The 18,890-nt window shown below is 46.1% G+C and overlaps 1 protein-coding gene and 1 long non-coding RNA gene across 12 annotated transcripts in view; one reads left to right on the forward strand and one right to left on the reverse strand.

Annotated features, from left to right (window-relative positions):
- The first annotated feature begins 2,988 nt into the window (after window positions 1-2,988).
- LOC117879570 lies at window positions 2,989-5,543 on the forward strand. The gene is made up of 3 exons (XR_004646310.1): window positions 2,989-3,342; window positions 4,641-4,891; window positions 5,370-5,543. It is a non-coding gene; the product is annotated as an uncharacterized LOC117879570 (long non-coding RNA).
- A 419-nt stretch (window positions 5,544-5,962) lies between these two features.
- CELF4 (CUGBP Elav-like family member 4) overlaps window positions 5,963-18,890 on the reverse strand; it is an 862,174-nt gene continuing 849,246 nt past the window's right edge. For 9 of the 11 annotated variants that reach the window (XM_034774822.1, XM_034774817.1, XM_034774821.1 and 6 more), the window contains exon 13: window positions 5,963-8,098. The gene's annotated coding sequence lies outside the window, so the exon portion shown is untranslated. Of the gene's footprint in view, window positions 8,099-9,858; window positions 9,947-18,890 lie in introns of all 11 variants that reach the window. The other 2 variants (XR_004646302.1, XM_034774813.1) reach the window with 2 other exon arrangements.

Genomic DNA, 18,890 nt, shown 5'->3' on the forward strand with positions numbered 1-18,890 from the left:
TGTTTGGAATGATTTCCGTTCTCATCAGCAGGAATTCTCGTGACACATACCAACCACGGCTCGTCTGTCTTTTAGGCAAATTTTGCCTTATCGATCATGATCCCTCCTTTCCTTTTTTAGAGTGCAGTGTCGTACTAGTGAAAGTGGCCAGATTGAGAGCCCGCCAGTCTAGTTTCAATGAATCTATGGTCTTCTATATAGCCAGGGAATAGGCCCAGCGGTGGCTATGTAATGTTGCCTTGTATTCCCAAACCAATATAATCCATCCCTGATGATTATCTCTGGGAGTTGGGAAGCTCTCTCAAGGTCTCACTCATTCCTCAGTGTCTCTGTTGACAGTGTCAACAAGGGGGCCAAATGGACTCATCCATTTGTTATAGGGATCCCTCTGTAGTGAGACCATCAAATGATTGCATGTACAGCAGTTTACCTAAGTGCAATCAGATGACAACTTCATCACCACCAACTTGGGTTAGAAGCAAAACTGTGACCTATTGGGGAAAGGCTTTGTGTCCCAATATCATTTCCGCAAATGCAATCCAATATGGACAGGTGATTCTACAACCTGACCCTCTCTGAGTCTTTGGGCCTTTTCTCCAGGAACAGTATAATCCTGCACGTAGCTTGGCTTTCACAGGAGAGAATGCAGAACAAGGTGACCTTCTGGGTGACGTAGATTCTATCTGAACACTATCAATATGAAACGAGATGAAAAAGTACCCAAATTAGCCTCTTAAATTCATATTTACCCTGATTTTCAGAAGTGTGCAGCGCTAGAAATTCTTCATATGAAATATTTTTGGGTGAAAAGTGCAAATTTGGGAACATCAAAACATTTTTGTGAATTTGTCTCAGTTTGCTGAATTGTTTAAATATATAAAGAATAAAAAACTAAAAAAAATTCAAAAAAATTGAAACTTTTCATTTTCACATTTTCTGAATGAAAAGTTTCAATTTTTCCATTCAAAATGACTTTTTTGTTTCAAAATTTCCTTTAATTTTATTTTAAAAAAAATCCTCAAGCATTTAAAAATGGTCTAAATTGAAATGAAACATTTTGTTTGACCCTCAGATAATTTGTTTTGATGCAAATTAAAAAAAAAAGGTTTTGATTTGATTTGAAGCAATTCCCTTCCCCGCCCCACACCCCACCAGTTTTTGGGATTTGTCAGTACACTGAAAAATCCATCATTTGCAGAGCTCTACTCGGCACCCAGGAGCTCCCTTTGACTGTTTGGCCAATAGAGGCAATCCTGTCCCGACTGCCAGGAGAAATGGGAATATAGACCCCAAGGGTTGCAACATGGAGTTGCACTGGGGCTGAGTTTGGCTCATCTCATAGTGACCGTCTACACGGTCAGTGGGGTGACACAGTAACAATTTTACTCCTCAGATGTTGGTGGCTCCCAAGGTCTTGATTTGGGAAAAAAAAAACCACCACTAGCTTGTTGTTAATGGTAACACTTTATGATCAGATGGTGCCCCAATGCCACCATGCTCATTGGCTCCCTGTAGTGTCCCTTTGTTATAATTGGATACAGGTGACCTTTTCTTTAAGAGCCATTAGGAGGAACTAGATACAAGGTGCTTCCTGACAATCCTTTCAAACCCAGGAGCGTGTTCTGTGATTCACTGGCGTGTTGCCAGCTATTTTATGCTCATGCTTTCTTGTTTTGGTCCCTGTCAGCTGAATTTGTTTTCTGATTTGCAAACGCTTAAGGATGGCCAATAATAGGAAGCCACTATGAAAAGGGTAACCTGGATTTGGAGTTGCTGTTAGCCAGGATGGCCAGAAAAGCAATTCAGTGCCAAAGCTACCGGTACAATAGCACCTTAATCTGTGATCTTGTCATCTCTCGTGCTGAGCAGGGTTGGGAGACTTGTGATGGGATTCAGGTGGGAGAGGCAGTGATGTTAGAGGTGATGGATGAGTAAGTGCCATTCTTCCCTCTGACCCACTATGTAGCCAGCCTGTGCTGTCAGGAGTTGCAGTGGTTATTAAACGTCCTGTGGGAATTTTTGCCGTCCTTACCAAATTCCAACTTGGGGGGAATTCCATTCTGCCTGCCTACAGAGCTCCAGCGCGATGATGCAGTCTCACAATGTGAGGTACCAGCGCTTAGGCTTGTTCATAGCACAGACCACATCTTAAGAGACAGATCGTCTCATGGACACCTCTCTGGCCAGGATCACTTCCCCTTCCATTTGCAAGCAGATAGCAACTCTAGCAATTGCTTACTTGGACGAGTAACATTCGGAATGTGGTTAGGGCATTCTTAGCTTCTTTCAATGTGATTTATCAGCTGCACCCAAGGAGCAGGAGCTAGCACCATATGGCCAGCCAGCTCTCCGCAGAACACAAGTTTGGACCCTCTAGGCTAGTGGTATGCTCTCTGTTGCTTTATTCATGTGAATGTTTGAAGTGTGTGACACCCTTTCCGTCAAGATGTAAGATTTGGGGGGTAGATCAGTGGTTTGAGCTATTGGCCTGATAAACCCAGGCTTGTGAGTTCAATCCTTGAGGGGGGCATTTAGGGATCTGGGACAAAAATCTATCTGGGGATTGGTCCTGCTTTGAGCAGGGGGTTGGACTAGATACCTCCTGAGGTCCCTTCCAACCCTGATCTTCTAAGATGTTCCTCTGTCTTCACTTTTGGTCGCTCAGATCCATGGTACAGGGACCCTTTGCCACTCACCTTTCACTGCAGTGGAGTCCTGCGATTCTCCTGCTCTTAGACTGAGACCAGATTATGCTGCCTTAAGTGCACGACTCCTTTTCACGTACAGGACCCTTTCTGATGGTGCCTGTGTCGATTCTCTAAGCAACGAGCAGTTATAGTTTGACAACAAGTTTTATTTAGTAGATTTAGAAAGCATAGCGGGGAAAAAAAGCGATTAACCAAAGAAACATGTATCTATGTTGGGGCTTCCCTCCACGCTATCTCAGATGGGCCGCTTCCCTCCACGCTATCTCAGATGGGCCGTGTTCTCTTCAATTTTAGGACAAGAATGGCACCAACTCACCTGCCCTGCAAAAATGTAAAGGTCTCTCCTGGTCAGTCTCAGCCGGTCTTGCTGTGTCCTCCTTACTCCCCCCTTGTTTCTCTCCCCAAAGAAGCCCTTCCTTTATGACAATTCTAGACATGATTCCATTAACACAGTCATCGTCTCAGCTACATCTCTGTCAAGTGTCTTTCAGAGTTTCAGTCTGGGCCGTCAAAGTGAGTGGTCTTGGTATTGTTTTATGGCTCTTGTCCATTGCCCAACTTCTCCATCTCTAGACGTCATCGATCTTCCTCCTGCTCTTTGCGGTATGCCTCAGACAGGACACAGGTATCAGAGGTCAGTTTCACGCGCAAATGACAATGAATTTACTCACTTTGTCCCAAAGGCCAATTCTTGTTGTGGGTTAGACCAGGGGTGGACAAACGTTTTGGCCTGAGGTCCACATCGGGGAATAGAAATTGTAGGCCGGGCCATGAATGCTCACAAAATTGAGGTTGGCGTGTGGGAGGGGGTGAGGGCTCTGGTTGGGGGTGCAGGCTCCAGGGAGGGGCCAGAAATGAGGAGTTCAGGGTGTGGAAGGGGGAGTGGGGTGTGTGTGTGTGTGGGGTGAGGGCTCTGGCTGGGGGTGCGGGCTCTGGGGTGGGGCTGGGAATGAGTAGTTTGGGGTGTAGGAGGGTGCTCTGGGCTGGGACTGAGGGGTTCAGAGGGCAGGAGGGGGATCAGGGCTGGGGCGGGGGAGAGGCTTGGGGGTGCAGGCTCTGGGTGGCGCTTACCTCAAGCGGCTCCCAGAAGCAGCGGCATGTCCCTTCTTGGGCTCCTATGCAGCGGTGCGGCCAGGTGGCTCTGCACGCTGCCCCATCCGCAGGCACCGCCTCTGCAGCTCCCATTGGCGGTGGTTCCCAGCCAATGGGAGCTGCGGGGGCAGCGCTTGGGGCAGGGGCAGTGTGCAGAGCAGAGCCCCCTTCCTGCCCCTATGTGTAGGAGCTGGAGCGGGGCCATTCCGCTCTTCTGGGAACCACATGAAGCGGCCCCCAACCCTGCTCCCCAGCTGGAGCGGGGCAAGCCCCAGACCCCGCTTCCCAGTGGGAGCTCAAGGGCCGGATTAAAATGGCTGGCAGGCTGGATCCAGCCTGTGGGCCGTAATATGTCCAATCCTGGATAAGACACTCTGGGATAGAGAGACTGACTGACTTGGATGGAGCCGTTATTCTCTTTTAATTACATTACATACAGCCCCCAAGGGGGTCCAAGTAACACGAGGGGGCGGGGGGGACTGTGCGGGTAAGAGGGAGTAGGAGACTGGGAAGTCAAAGGGGTGGGGTTGGGGGCAGAGGCAATCCATAGCACTGGAAAGATCATAGAATATCAGGGTTGGAAGGAACCTCAGGAGGTCACCCAGTCCAACCCCCTGCTCAAAGCAGGACCAATCCCCAGACAGATTTTTGCCCCAGATCCCTAAATGGCCCCCTCAAGGATTGAACTCACAACTCTGGGTTTATCAGGCCAATGGTCAAACCACTGAGCTATCCCACCCCAGGGAAAGCGGGATGGAAGAGGGGCAATGACCTGTAGCGCCTCCTTTGTTGTTCCAGGTCTCACCAGCTGAACTAAAGTTTCCCCACATTTGTTAATAGCATTTTTCAGAGTCTGTGCGATTCCCCGCTTCCATTCGCAGACTGGTCACTGTCTGCAGGTGAGGCGGCGCGCCGCTGCTTATGGATAGGAACCGGCTTCCATTTACCATCTGCATCCTCACAGCTGTGCAGCAGTGAAGACAACTGGGTGCAGGCCTTTAAGCAGGAAGAGGAAGAAGAAGCTGGTTGCCAAGGGGCCCTTCCTTGAGTGTCCTGCACTAGGGCCGCTCACAAGCAAGTGTCACCTACTGGTGAATGTGTCTTACAGGTCCCCCTCTGAGCTGAGCCACAGAGGATATGAATTGTTACAGCCTGAGTTGCAGAGCCGTGGCTCTGGGGGCCATCACATAAGGACTTATACCCCCTTGTGTGCAGCACTTATCCCCCCCCCCCCCCCTCTCTCTCTGTCAAGCCTGCCGGTTGCACTGCTGGGCTCTCTAATGCAGCCACTGTCTCACTAGAGACTGAGTCCCACCCACGTACTTCCCACCTGAACTGGTTTTGCGCCAGTGCACCAGGAGGCAGATCTGGAGCCTATGTCTGTTCTAATGCGCTGTGCATTCATCTTCATCTGAGGAGAAAATAACCAACACTTTCCACATCCCTGAATAGATCTCTCAAGTCCCTCCAGTTTCATTTGTTTCTTTCCTGTAAATAACTGCACCCATCAATAGCTATTAGTGGCGAAAAACAACACTTTCCACTTACACCCTCTCACTGCCTCTATAGAGCACAAAGCCTGGGTAAGCCGCACGAGTCCCATTTATAAATGGAGCCATCGGGGTGCACCTTGTCCAAGTCCACAGGCCGCTGGGAGAGCCAGGAAAAGAATGCAGATTTTCCGAGTCTCTGCCGTGTGCTCAGGCCAGCTGGTCTGCAACTAGCATTCAAAAGCAGAGACGTGAGGGCTGCTCTGAGAAAAACTGAGTCTCATTCCCAGAGCCTGGTAAGTTTCACACCGTTATCCCACGGCAGCAAAAGGAGCAAAGTCCTGAGCTTTAGCCCTTGTACTCATCAGCATGAAAAAACCATAAGTGTGAATCAAACAACAGGCTTCAAATAGGAACGGCGTTGCCTCTAATTTGTATGTACCATTATTTGATGTTCTAACCTACCAGGTTTAAGGTAAACCACCGTGGAATATCAAGCAGACATTAAATGAAACCATGTCGTTAATTCAATCCAATGAGATATGTTTTATCTAACAAAGGGATTTGTTCTGATACTCAAACAATGTATATTAATGAAAAAGTCGAAATAGATTCATTTTGTTCTCAAAGCAAACACATTAAGGAAAGCCATCAAGAAGTAAAGAACATGGCTTTTTTTTTTTTTAAACTGTGCTTTATTTAGGGCTAAGCTGGAAAGCGTCATTCAATAATTACAGAAGATTACAAGGAGTTTTAGGGAATTGAGAGTGAAAGAGCAGTTGTATGGAACTGCAGCTGCATTACACATCTGTACGTCCTGGCTGTGGGCTCGTTTCTGTTGTCCTTACTCAGATAAAACACCCGCTGTCACCCAATGGGAGTTTTGCCAGAGTAAGGGCAGTAAGATCAGACCCAATAAGGTGTTAAAAAAAGGCCAAGATAACAATAACATTGTTATTTAAAAAACAAACCAAAACCAACCCAAAACCAATTAAAACAAACTAAGATTCAAATGAAGAATCAGAAATAATCATCACACTCTTCTTAGTTCAACTAAAACGAGCGAGAATGATGCAAATCAAGTCTGAATACAGTAGAAATAAATTATAATAAATATGATATACTTTAAAATATATGTGTTCTTAAATAATTCATTGTTTTTTCTGATTCAGTTTTTTAAAGCAATGTCTTATTTTTTAACTGCTCTAAAGTCATTTACCAAAGATAAATATCGTGCTTTCATTAAATAGTTTTCCTTGTTTTTTTCTCTATCATTACAATTAAAAGTCCTACAAAATATGCAAATTTATTTACAGAAAAACAGAGCCAGCATCTTTTTTTTTAAACATCCCCCTGTTTTTCAAAATTCCTTGTAAACAGTTTCAGAAATTCTTCAAAGAGATTGTTTTTTTTATGTTATTTTTTATTTTTTTTTTTTTTTTGTATTATTTTTATTTTTTAAGATTAAGGTTCTAGGCTAACCCCTTGCTCTGAAGGTTTCTAGAGCAAATATGGAAGCTATGAAGCATAGGATGATGGGAATTTGCGGACAGCAGATCATGAAGACATGAAGCGTATAGCTGTGTTTTGTTGTTCAAGTTAGAACTACATCGGATAAAAAGACAGCTGTTTTGTTTCCCGTTTGCATTGTCTACAAGAATCGAGTTTCGTTTGTTTATTTTTGTTAATAGCTGGAATGCTTGCAGTTAAAAAAGCTGCCGAAATAGCATGTCTCTTCTTTTTCTCCTCGATAAATAACAGCATCCAACAGCAATTGGCAGAGAGTAGGAATTTATGCTCAGTCTAAACTCTACAAAAATTACAATTCTACAACATCTTTGTTTTTAGCATTAACGCTAACTTCTATGTAGTATTTTTTTTTTTTTTGCTTTTTGTTGTCTAATTTTTCTTCTATTATATAGGTATTTTAAAGTTTTTTTCTTTTTTTTAAATTCTGTACAACTATTAGGATTTTAAACGGGGAGAGTTAGAAGCATTTACAAACAGTTTTTGTTTTTTACTATCAACCATCTTTCTTTTCTCTTTGCTATGCCTTTTTATTTATTTACTTTACTTTTTTTTTTTTTTGCTTTTCACAGACATCATCTTACCTGCTTTGAGCAGCGCGATCCTTACGTATTATACAGAAAACCATATGAAAGTTTCATAGACTCTAATTAATGTATAACCAAAGAACCTCCCAAAGTATCAAAGAACTATTATCTTGCCATTTTAAAAGCATTTAAGCATTTTTTTTTAATTTTTACATATTTCATATAATTGCTCTCAAAAACTGTTTTAGGAACAGCTCAGAGAAAAGCAAAGAACTTCCATATTTTACATACAGCTACAAGTCTGCGATAAAAAGTTTTGTCCTTTGGTCCCTATATAGCTAAGGAATGACAGATAAAGATGCTCAGTGACCATTACCATGGGGTCAACATGGTAGCCGCATCCTTGGTGGCAAACAGGCACTCCTTTGTCCGTATCCAGGTTTGCATTTCCTGTTTGGAGAAAAGCCGCTGTGGTGATATCAATGTCTCTTCAGAAATCCTGGTTGATCTTGTTCCTGTTCTGATTTATTTATTAATTTTTGTTTGTTTCCAGCCCGTGTCCTTCGAAGTCAGCAGACGTGATACTTTTCTTGAAGAAATGTTACAGTCTAAACAATCAAAGAGAGAATAAGTCTGAAGTCTTCAGCTTGATTGATATTTGCTGATATGTTAAAGGTGTAATCCAACAGTTCCTGTTTTTTTAAAATATATATATATATATATTTTTCTAAATGTGGCCCATTCAGCTGCTGCCCTAAAAAAATGAAGAAGATCATTGCAAATTAAACTAAAAAGGCAAAGTAAATGAATAAAAAAAGGCCTTTAAAAAAAAAAAAAAAAAAAAAAAGCCTGTTCTTTTGGGCCTAATCCTGCTCCCGTTGAAAGTGAATGTGTTTTGGTCTCAGATTCAATGGAAACAGAACTGAGTTCTTGCTCTGGAGTTTGTTTTTGAGGTGTGCTCCCACTAAAGTCAATGCAAAAATTCTCACGGACTTCACTGGGAATTGGCTCAGACCCAAAGTGAGCAAGGGAGTCAAGATCATGATAAAGAAAATTACAATTGCTCCGTCTGCATTTTTAATAATAGTGATATATATCCATATAAATATATATACTCACATCTTTATATATGTACAGATATATACTTTGTAAAGTGGCACTTAAAAGAAAAAGCCAGATCACAATCTTGCTTGGCTGGACTTTCTAGCGTGTGAAGCCTCTAGGAAAAATTGCTCTAAATTTTAACCGTGTGCTGTATATGATGATATATGGACTTTCCATGGAGAAATAGCTGTCATTAATGTATATTCCTTTGTGAATGTCAGAAAGTAACACTTTGAACAGGCAATTCATGGGAGGTAAAAGAAAAAAAAAAATCAGTTGGAATGAACTTTTTGAAAAAAATAGTAAAGCTAACATTTCTTAAATAAAAAAGTTATTTAAAAAAATTTAATCATGATCCGACTAGACTTGACATTTAAGTAGGATGCTTAATCATTACGGATTAGCTCTTATCTCTTTCTAGCAAGCAGGTTCTTCTTATACACTCGGTGATTTATTACATCAAGAAACTTAGAAACTGCAAAAGGTCCACTCTGGTGGAAAAGTGTCATGCGGAATATCAATCCATGCTGGCAGGTTTTCACACTGTTGGTTCAACAAACAGCAAACCGTACACAGCAGTCTAAACAATTACAACACCAAAAATAATAAGAATAATAGAATAAAAAAATAAAAAAACACTCGTCAAGGACCCTTTTTCAGTTGTAAACAAAAAGATGCATTTTGCTTTTTGATCCGGATTATTTTTTTCCCCTCAAAACAATCCCTCCCTTACCCCAAACAAATAATTTGTCAGGAGTGGCTGTAATGTGGAACCTTACAATTAGGAATTCTTGAAAAGGCACACAAGAGGCCGCAGGCTTTTCTCTAGGTTGCTTTTTGTTTGGATAGCTATAGTTTTTAAACTACTGTTACTATTATTACATTTTTTTTTTAATTTTGGAGAGTGATTTGAAATATCCTAAGGGAAAAAAAAAGCGTCAATTGAAAAAGGCCCCCAATTCTCCGGAAAAAAATAAATAAAATCACAATATTTTTCAAGTGCAAAAAAATCAACCACGCATTTTCTTTTTTCATTTTTTTTTTTGTAAAATATTTGTACAGTTATAACAATCCCATTTTCTAAAGAATTAGGAATCCATCTTTTTTTTTCCTTCTATGTGACATCTAAAGAAGCATAAAACGCTGACGAGAAATTAAACGACAAATAAAGAAACCACTGCAAGCACCAAACAAAACGAAAATGAGCACAGCAAAAAATTGTGGCAGCACAAAGTCAAAAAAGGCACATGTGATCATGACTGGCCAATCATCAACTGATACAACATCCAAGAAAAATGCTTCAATCACGGCACCTGCACGAAACTTGACGGCATGTCATGCAACCAATTCTTAGCTTGTTACATGACGCCATCATGTCACACTTTCAACTTCGAGTTGATTTGAACTTACGGACTGGGGGACTGTATTCTCCACTTTCATGTCATTACGTGAACTTTTTTCCTAGCTCAGCTCGAGACTGTGGTGGATTTGACTGGCTCTTGGTTGGTTTTGTTGGAATTTGATTGAATGACAAAAGAAGAAAAGATTTTTTTTATATATATATATATATTTATATATAGTGTGGAAAAAGGGAAAGGTGGGGGAAGAAGATATATATAAAAATAATAATAGTAATAATAATAAAAAAAAATAGTACCAAACAGCATCAGTCAAAAAGCTCTAGTGAAAATACTTGCAATTAAACGATAAAAACGAAAGAAGAAGGAAAATGAAACAAAAGAAAGAGGAAAAAAAAATCATGGAGGAGGCCTAGCAGGGGACAAAGACATATTACACACAGTTTATGTGGACACATGAACAACAGTGAACAGTAACAAAACGTTATGCAGTGGCTGCTGAGGAGAGCATGCACTGAATGGATGAGAGCACACACAGATCGGTTTGCGTCTGGAAAATACATTTGCTGCCAACCGCAGTGGTTTTGTTCTTTCCCCGTGCCACCCCTCCCCCCAAACTCCTGGGAAGTGGCTCTTCAGTAAGGGGTTGATTCAAAGCCCATTGGAGCCTTTCTGTTGACTTAGATGGGCTCCGGATCAGGTTCTCAACTGCTCTGTTTGCATCTGAAAAGCTAAAGGGGTGGTGGAGTAAAAGAAGAGAGACTGCTTTGGTTATTGAGAAAAAGTAACTAGTGTCTGTCCCTTTAAGGGGTCGTAGGATGAGAAGCTCAGAACAGCAGCACAGCTGGTGTGGTATGTGAATTTACTTCCCTGTTGTTTTGATATGGCCTAAAACCCCCACAATTCCACCTACAGGCCTGATCCCACATCCTCCCTCAGGCAAAATGCCCTTGGACTGCCCATATCCTCCTGACCCTGCAGTCCTTACCAGGCAAAACTGCCTTTAACTTGCTCTGGGAGTTTTGCCTGAATGAGCACTGCAAGGATCAAGTCCCTAAAAGTCACTGCACACAATGAAACACAAAGTAGAGGGCTCAGCCAACAGCTAGAACTACTGTACTTCACGTGTTTGCTTCCCATCCCATAGGCGGGTTGATTTCTCACCAGTATGCCTCGTCCTGAAAAGTCACTGCACATCATTGAAACTTTACTGCACATTGGTTTGTCACAAGGACATTATCTTAGACTCTAGTTCTGAAGTCATGCAAGCGGGCCAGAGAGGCTTTTTTCCATTGGCTTTTCTTCAAAGCCAAACTGTGTGCGCTGGCAAGGGGAAGGGTTTGTGTTATCCAGAATAGAGATGGCCCTGAACAAAACCTAGGATCTGAACTCTGGATTTGGCTCCAGCAGCCAGACTCTGCTCTCTTTTACAGCAGGGTAAATCTGGAGTCACTGCATCCATTGCTGCTGTTACACTGGATTTACCTAGTCTGTGTCACTACCATCGGCCGACCAAAACCCCTGGATCTTGCACGTTCAAAATTTGAATCTGAATTTGTGTTTGGATGATGCCTGGTACAGAGGTGAATGTATGCACCCAGACAGGATTGTGGGTCAGCTCCGTTTCTGCTACAGAAAGAGAGTGTAGCACTATAATAAACCTTCCGTTAGTGCTGGTGCATGAGACCTCACCCTAAGAGGATTGTAGTATGGCTGCTGGATCTCACGCTCCACAGTCACTATCAAAAGTCAGCTCTAGTCACACCGGGCCAGCTTGTGAATTCTGATAGACGTGCAGCAGAATAAAAAGCTGTAAGGAATCACCGTATCTCGTAGGGCTTGCACCTGTATTGTGAGTAACACCAGTAGGGGAGAGCAGGTACTGCAGGGTCAGGAGTGCTGAACTGAGTCTTAGCCCTGGTCTACACTGTGGGGGGGAGGGAGGGGAGGATCGATCTAAGTTACGCAACTTCAGCTACGTGAATAATGTAGCTGAAGTCGACGTACTTAGCTCGACTTACCCTGGTGTCTTCACCGCGGTGAGTCAACTGCTGTCGCTCCCCTGTCGACTCCGCCTGCAACTCTCGCAGCGCTGGAGTACAGGAGTCGACGGGAGAGCGCTCAGGGGTCGATTTATCGCGTCTAGACTAGACACGATAAATCGATCCCCGCTGGAGCGATCGCTGCTTGCCGATCCGGCGGGTAGTGAAGACATACCCTTACATCTCCTTTCGCCCACCAAACATGCTGGACAGCGTGGCTAAGCTGGAGCCGAGGGGAAAGGCTGACCCAACGCACTTCCCATGTGCAGTAGCAGGGGCTGGATTGGGACTCTGAGAAGCAGGTCAACTCCTGGGATTGGCCTGCCCTCTTTGCAGGTCTACTCTGGAAGTTACACTTTAGTCCAGCATGTTAGCTGAGAAGTTTCCCCTAATACACAGCGAGACCTGGTGGGTGAGGTAATATCTTTTATCGGCTCAGTTTCTGTTGGTGAAAGAGCCATGCTTTTGAGCTTAGACAGGGTGCTTCTTCAGGTCTGGGAAAGGTACTCGGAGTGTCAGACCTGAAGACAAGCTCTGTGTATGCTCAAAAGCTTGTCTCGTTCACCAACAGAAGTTGAGCCAATCAAAGCTAGTACCTCTCCCATATTGTCTCTCTAATAACCGGGGCCCGACATGACTTCACCAAACTCCCCTAATGCACGGAATAGGCAGCAACTGTGTGTCAATTTTGGAATGGCAAGCACAGTACCTCTGCCTTTAGACTAAAATTTCAGACATTGTGAATGTGACAACAAATATATACATATATATATACACATATGTATACACACACCTATACATATATATGTATACACACACACCTATACATATATACATGATTAAAGCTCACTGAAAAAAACAAACAAATGCATTCAAATAAAAATCAACCAAATCTATTTAATAAGCAGTTCACTTCTCTGGGAGCAGATAAAAGCGTTGGGTATGGCTCAGAGATAAGCCATCCCGTTCATGAATAAAGATGTTAGGGTTATGAAGACAGGGATACAGCCTGATACGGAAAGGGGCCTTTGGGACTTGTGAGACTTAGTTACAAAGTGAGAGGGAGCGCACGCCTTGCGTCCTTGGAGACTGGCTACAAGGAGTGATGGTGCAACGTGTCTCTGAGCACTAGAACACCGAGCCGGAGTGTGCCTCCACGCAACAGGCTAAGGCCAACTATGCCCTGTAATCTCACACCAGCCAAGCCTCTACTGTGAAGTCTTTTACAGCAGCCCTTTGGCAATATTCTCATCGACTGTTGAGTCCCTAGTTACTGAGGACGTCTTTAATCAGGGCCCTGAGACGCAGCTGGAATGTGCATGATTACAGCGGTGACCCTAAAAACATTTCCAGCTCTCTTTGTTACGGCAGCTTCCCCCCGGTGTTGCCTGGACTCTGCTGCGGGAGAGGACACACCACATTAAAGGCACCACTGGAAAACTTTCGAGGGTGGCCACTGGCTATGCTTTATTACCCACGGCCGCACTATTAGGTGAAATTCACGCCCAGCCCAAGACGGTGTGACAGCTATTCCAATTATAGGCGGTATCTTTGGAGACCACGTTGTATTATATGTGGGAATGTTCTGTGTAGCGTTGCGGGTTAGGGGGTTGAGTTCTACTCCATGAAGGCATTACCACAGCTTCCTTTTGATACAACAAATGGCCTTTACCTTTGATCCTGGGGGGACCCAACCCTACAGGAGGGTTGGAAGGACTAGAACCTATCAGAGTTCCCATAGGAATGATGGGCGACTTCTGGTCTGAGGGCTCAAGGAGCATTTAGACCCTGTTATTGTTTTACATGTTTCCTTGATATCCTTGACTACATATGCTCTGCTTTGGGAGAGATGGATGGGCCCTGGCACAGCACTGCCATTGCAGGGCAGGTCCCTGCCCAGAGAGAGGTGATGGCTAGGGTAGGTTTGAGATCTGAGTGGGTGTTTCTGCAGGAGACCACAGGGGCAGCAGGGTGGGGGGGCAGAAAGGGGGTTTAAAAGTCCAGTTTCCCACTGAAACGGTGCATGCCCTCTGCGCTGGGAGAATTTCACCTGGGCTGAGTCCTCACGCAGCCCACACGAAATGCCCCAAGTCCTGTCCCAGCATGCACTGGGCTCAGTGTGCAACCTCCGAAGGAGGCTCGGAGGCGGCACTCGTCGTTCCTGATAGTGAGGGGAAGTCATGGTGGGTGTTACGTTCGCCTCAGTGGGAGTTTTGCCCAAGTAAAGACTGCAGGATGTTAAAGTTGATGGAGGAAGTCTCTTGTGTCTGAACATCCCCCTCTCTTCCCTGCCCCTTCCTTGCTTTTTATGCAGATTCCTTCAACCCAGTAGTAACACAAAAGCACTCTGCAGTTCTTAATCTCGGGGATGGTCAAGCACTTCCCAGCATTTTACTCCACACAATGCACGTGGCTTTCTTGCCATGGCAGACTCCTATCGGACTGGATGTAGAACCAGGGCCCCTCCGCCATGCCCGCTCTTAGGACTACACCATCTCCTATGGACTGCTGTTAAATCCAGGTTTATGACTTGCTCCCATCGGAGTCAAGGGCAAAACGCCCACTGACTTCAATGGAGGAGGACCGTTCTTGTCACTATTGAATATTTATGACCGAGGTGGGGGCCCTATTATGCTAGGCGCTGTACAAACAGAGAGAGAGACACGGTCTTTGCCCCCACAGTGTTTACCATCTAAGGACGATCAGACTTTACGCTATGCAACTCAGACTCCATTCCTGCTTGGGGCTGGTGTAGCTAAAGGGTTGCGCCGGCCCCTCCCTCGCTCTTCTCATTTCATTACTTTGTGCTTCCAGTGTTTTTCATAACGCAGCCCTGCCTTTCTTGTCTGCTCCTGCCCCCCCCCCCACCCAAGCTCTCGCTTTTGCTCTGCCGGAGAGGCCAGCAGTCTCCCCTTTGGTCATCGCCTCAGACAAACCTCTCCACCTGCTGCTTTCGCACTGTCCCGTCCCTGAACTGACGCACAAGCTGCTAGCATCTCCTCTACCAAACGGACAACACCCCATGGCTGGCACCGCGCTGCTCTATTAGCACTGGGTCCATCCCAAGCACTGCTGCTACAACTTTTATACCACACCGTACGCACACAGCTAAACATCATACACCCAGCTACACAGCCCCATTCAGACATATAGCGTCCCGAGCCTGCAATGCAATCCCATAGGTTTTGGAAATGAGGGCTGTGTGTATACGAGAGACAGAGCGAGAGAGAGATGTACATTCTATACACGAAAACATTATATATGCAAATACTGCCTGCCTGCGAGGCTGCAGCTATAAAATATTGTCCAGGGGATGGCGGGGAGACAAACCAACAACCCAATCTCTGGTGTGTTGCACGTTCAAGTGGGGGAGGGGGAAGAATTACATTTTCTCCTGAGTGACGGTTCTTTATAGCTGTTGTACCTGCGGGGGCAGTCAATATTTGTTTTATTACACCCCCCCCAGGCTCTCGCACTCTCCTGGCCTAGCGCTACACTTGTTTTGTCTTTTCTCTGACTTCCTGTAGCAATTTCGCTCTCCTGGATGGTCTCCCAGGCCGTTTCTGTCTGGTGCTGGGGCCCTATTGTCACCCATCCCCCAACCTTGGCTTGAACAGGCAAGCTGCACTCTACTCCCTGGCTCGCCACGGAGGGCAAAGCAGCTGAGGTGTGACACGCTTGACACAAGCCCTTGAATGGCCATTGCTGGTGTTGCACAGCGTGGGCCAGAGCAGGCGTGTCTGATTGGGGGTAGGCCAGTGTGGCAGAGGGGTCCCAAGCCCAATGTTAAGTCCTGAGTCACCATTTCCGAGCGACTGGCCATTTCCAGCAGACAACAGTGGATGTTAACGCCTCACCTGGTCGTGTGTGCGAGCTTTCTTATTTAAAAACACAATAGGGTTTTTGACATAAGATTCATTTTTAACAAATTAAGGACAAGGCTACAATAAAGATGATGTGTATACATATATAATTTATAGACCTGTATGCAAATTATATATGTACATATGTATATTATAGACCTGTATGCAAATTATATATGTACACCCTCCCCCCATAGGGCTACAGTCTACCATATATATTAGAGATGGTCAGAAAAATTCCAATGAACCATTGTTTTCTTTGGAATTTGCTGACTTCGATGAACTTCACATGGAACGCAGGTAAGATGCCATGCTGGATAGGCTGTTGGAGATCCCTGGCTTTCCAGGGCAGCCCTCCATGCAGGGTGCTTTGGTGTCAGGGACATCAGGGCTCCCAGGCTGTCTGACTCCTGGGGAGCTGGTGCCTTGGCTCCCTGACTTCTATGAGTTGGGCAAGCTGGGAAGCGAGCTGCCTTGGGGTTGGGCCAGCCCAGGAAACAAACCAGCCGAGGAGGTGGGGACGCGTGTGCGTCCCAATGCCCAGCCTGGCTGTGGCAGGGGGCATATTTTGCTTTGATACACCATCGTTTCGTGTTTTCAGAACAACATATTGAGGGATGCCAGAGCTGTGAACATTTTCATCTTGTCTGAAAACAATTTCCAAAAACTGGAAACTTGTGTGGCGCTGAAATGTTGTTTCCTGGCCAGCGCCATAGAGAGACAGACAATTACACAGATACAGCCACCCATGAAAGTTAATGCTACATCTAGTGCGCTAAGTCAGGTGATGAAAACCCAGCCCTCTGGCGTTCTAATACTAGTGCTCTGTGTCCTTGGGCAAGACAGTGGCCCTCTTTGCCTCAGTTTCCCCATTAATAAATTAAAGCTGCTGCTGATAATAATAATAATAATATCTATAACGTCTTTCATCCATAGATCTCAAGTAACGCTACATCCTTTGTGGGGATGTTATGGGCATTTTTTTTTTTTAGTTAATTATGTTACATTTAAAGATGGTCAACCTGCTTTGTTGGTGTGGGAGGACATCATGATCGGCTGCTTTGTTGGTGTGGGAGGGAGTCACGGTCAGCTGTTTTGTTGGTGTGGGGAGTCATTTGGAAGAAGGGCTATGGAGAGGTAGGGCTTGAACCTGTCACCAGTAGGGGGAGTAGTGAGGCCTCCTGAACCCAGAGTCAGGACAGGCTGGAGAAGGCTGGCCTTGAGAGACCTCAGCTAAGCTCCATGCAGGCCTGGCAGGCCTGTCCAATGCATGAGTGTCGTGCCCGATGCGGGCACTTCCACCCCTGCTTTCCAGATGAGGAAGCAGGCACTTAGGAGTGCCATGTACCCCAGTCACTCCCCTGTGGAATGGCCCAACAGTGGGAACAACATCCTGGCCCACAGCCAGCATTCCCCTTCTCATGTAAAAGCAGTCGGTGTGGAAGGGAGTGCATGTTTCCTCACTCATGGTTTCCCCAAGTGCCTCACAGATGCTACTTACGCATGGCCCACAGAGACAGTGGCGATTGTATGCACCAGCGTGTCAGCGGTGACCGTACAGGCAAAAGGAAGTGCAGCGGCTGCATGGACTGCCTAGGTGAATGGTACTGTAGGGACCGGGAAGCAGGCACCACTCAGCAGTTGGCCTCACCCAGCCTTAGTCATGTGGGCTGGGACAGCTCCTCTTTTTGCAAAGTACCCCAGATCTTGAACTTCCACCCGGGTAGCCTGGCAGGGACGGGTAGAAAGGGTCCTGCTTTTGCGTCTCACGGCAAACAGAGAGTTCGGTCACAGGGCAACCTTCACGGCTGCTGAGTGCTAGGCAGGAGATGAAATGTAGCAGCTGCTCTGGCACACCTAATAAGGGTTCTTTATTACGCCGGGGTGTTAGATCAAGGTGGCATCGGGAAGTTCATTTGTTCCCAAGCACCATGACAACATTTTAATTTTAAAAAGCGGCACACGCTTGAAAAGCAGTTCTAATTGGGAAGCTGGGTGTGCGTCTCAGCACCTGCTCGCGAGCTGTTTGTTCGGGATGGACACGAATGCATCAAAATGCTGCAAATCCTGATGCTTTAATATTCTAGTGTCGTTGCTAAAGGAGAGGCAGAGATGCCGCACCCCAGCTTTACCGCTCGGAGGATTTCAAGGCACTTGATACAGATCCGGTCACTGACCACAGGAACCCCAGCTAGGCCACAGGTGTGGTCCCTGCAGGAGCGGCGCCAGGGTTTTCGCCGCCCTAGGCGGCAGCGCTCCTCCTCTGAGCATTCGGCGGCGGGGGTCCTTCCACTCCGCGTCTTCAGGGCACTTCGGCGGTGGGTCCCGGAGCGAGTGAAGGACCCACCACCGAATTTCCACCGAAGACCCGTAGCAGAAGGACCCCCGCCGCCGAATTTCCGCCGAGGACGGCAAAATGCCGCCCCCCCCAAATCCTGCCGCCCTAGGCGACCGCCTAGTGGAAGCGCCGGCCCTGGGTCCATGGACAAGCTGGGCCACTCTGGCTCTCATTCAGTTACGTGGAATACGATGGCCCAAAGCAGCTTGCCAGGTGTGAGAGGGGAAGTGCTTTACACAAGGGGACCCCCATCCTCCAGGCTTGCAGGGGAGGGGGGTCTCTGTGGCTCACACTGCTGAGGTAGTGGAAGGGACATGTGGACGTGTCATGGGTGTGGCTGGTGGGTCTATGCACCGGCGTTGGATGTACAAGTCCACAGCGAAGAGGAGCAGCAGCTTTGTCTGCAGCTCCTGCCCTGAACCTGCTCCCGACCTTGCGCCTCTCCTCCAAGCTCTCCTATGCAGTATCCATGCGCAAAGGCCTTTCGCTTGGGCTGTCCTTGCAGACTTGGGGCTTTACAGGGCCTCTGCCCTGGGGCTGAGGGACAGTAGGGTTGAGTGCAGAGGAAAGGGACTCCGTTGACTCCAATGGGAGCAGGTATGGGACCAATCCTCTTCCCATGTGAATGTCAAAACTCCCATTGACTTCAACCGGGCACAAATGGACCCAGTCCTGCTAGCGCTGGAGTCAGGGAACAGGAACAGGTCCATTAATAACTGCCTTGCTTTCTTTGGGGGTGACACTTTGCTCTTCACTCATCCAGGACTCTCTGAACAGGGAACACTGGACTGTCATCTGAGTGACTTCGCCAAGATCGGCCAGTGGCAGGGCTAGGAACGGA

Source organism: Trachemys scripta, chromosome 6, assembly GCF_013100865.1.
Source record: "Trachemys scripta elegans isolate TJP31775 chromosome 6, CAS_Tse_1.0, whole genome shotgun sequence".
In the NCBI taxonomy this organism is placed as follows: Eukaryota; Metazoa; Chordata; order Testudines; family Emydidae; genus Trachemys; species Trachemys scripta.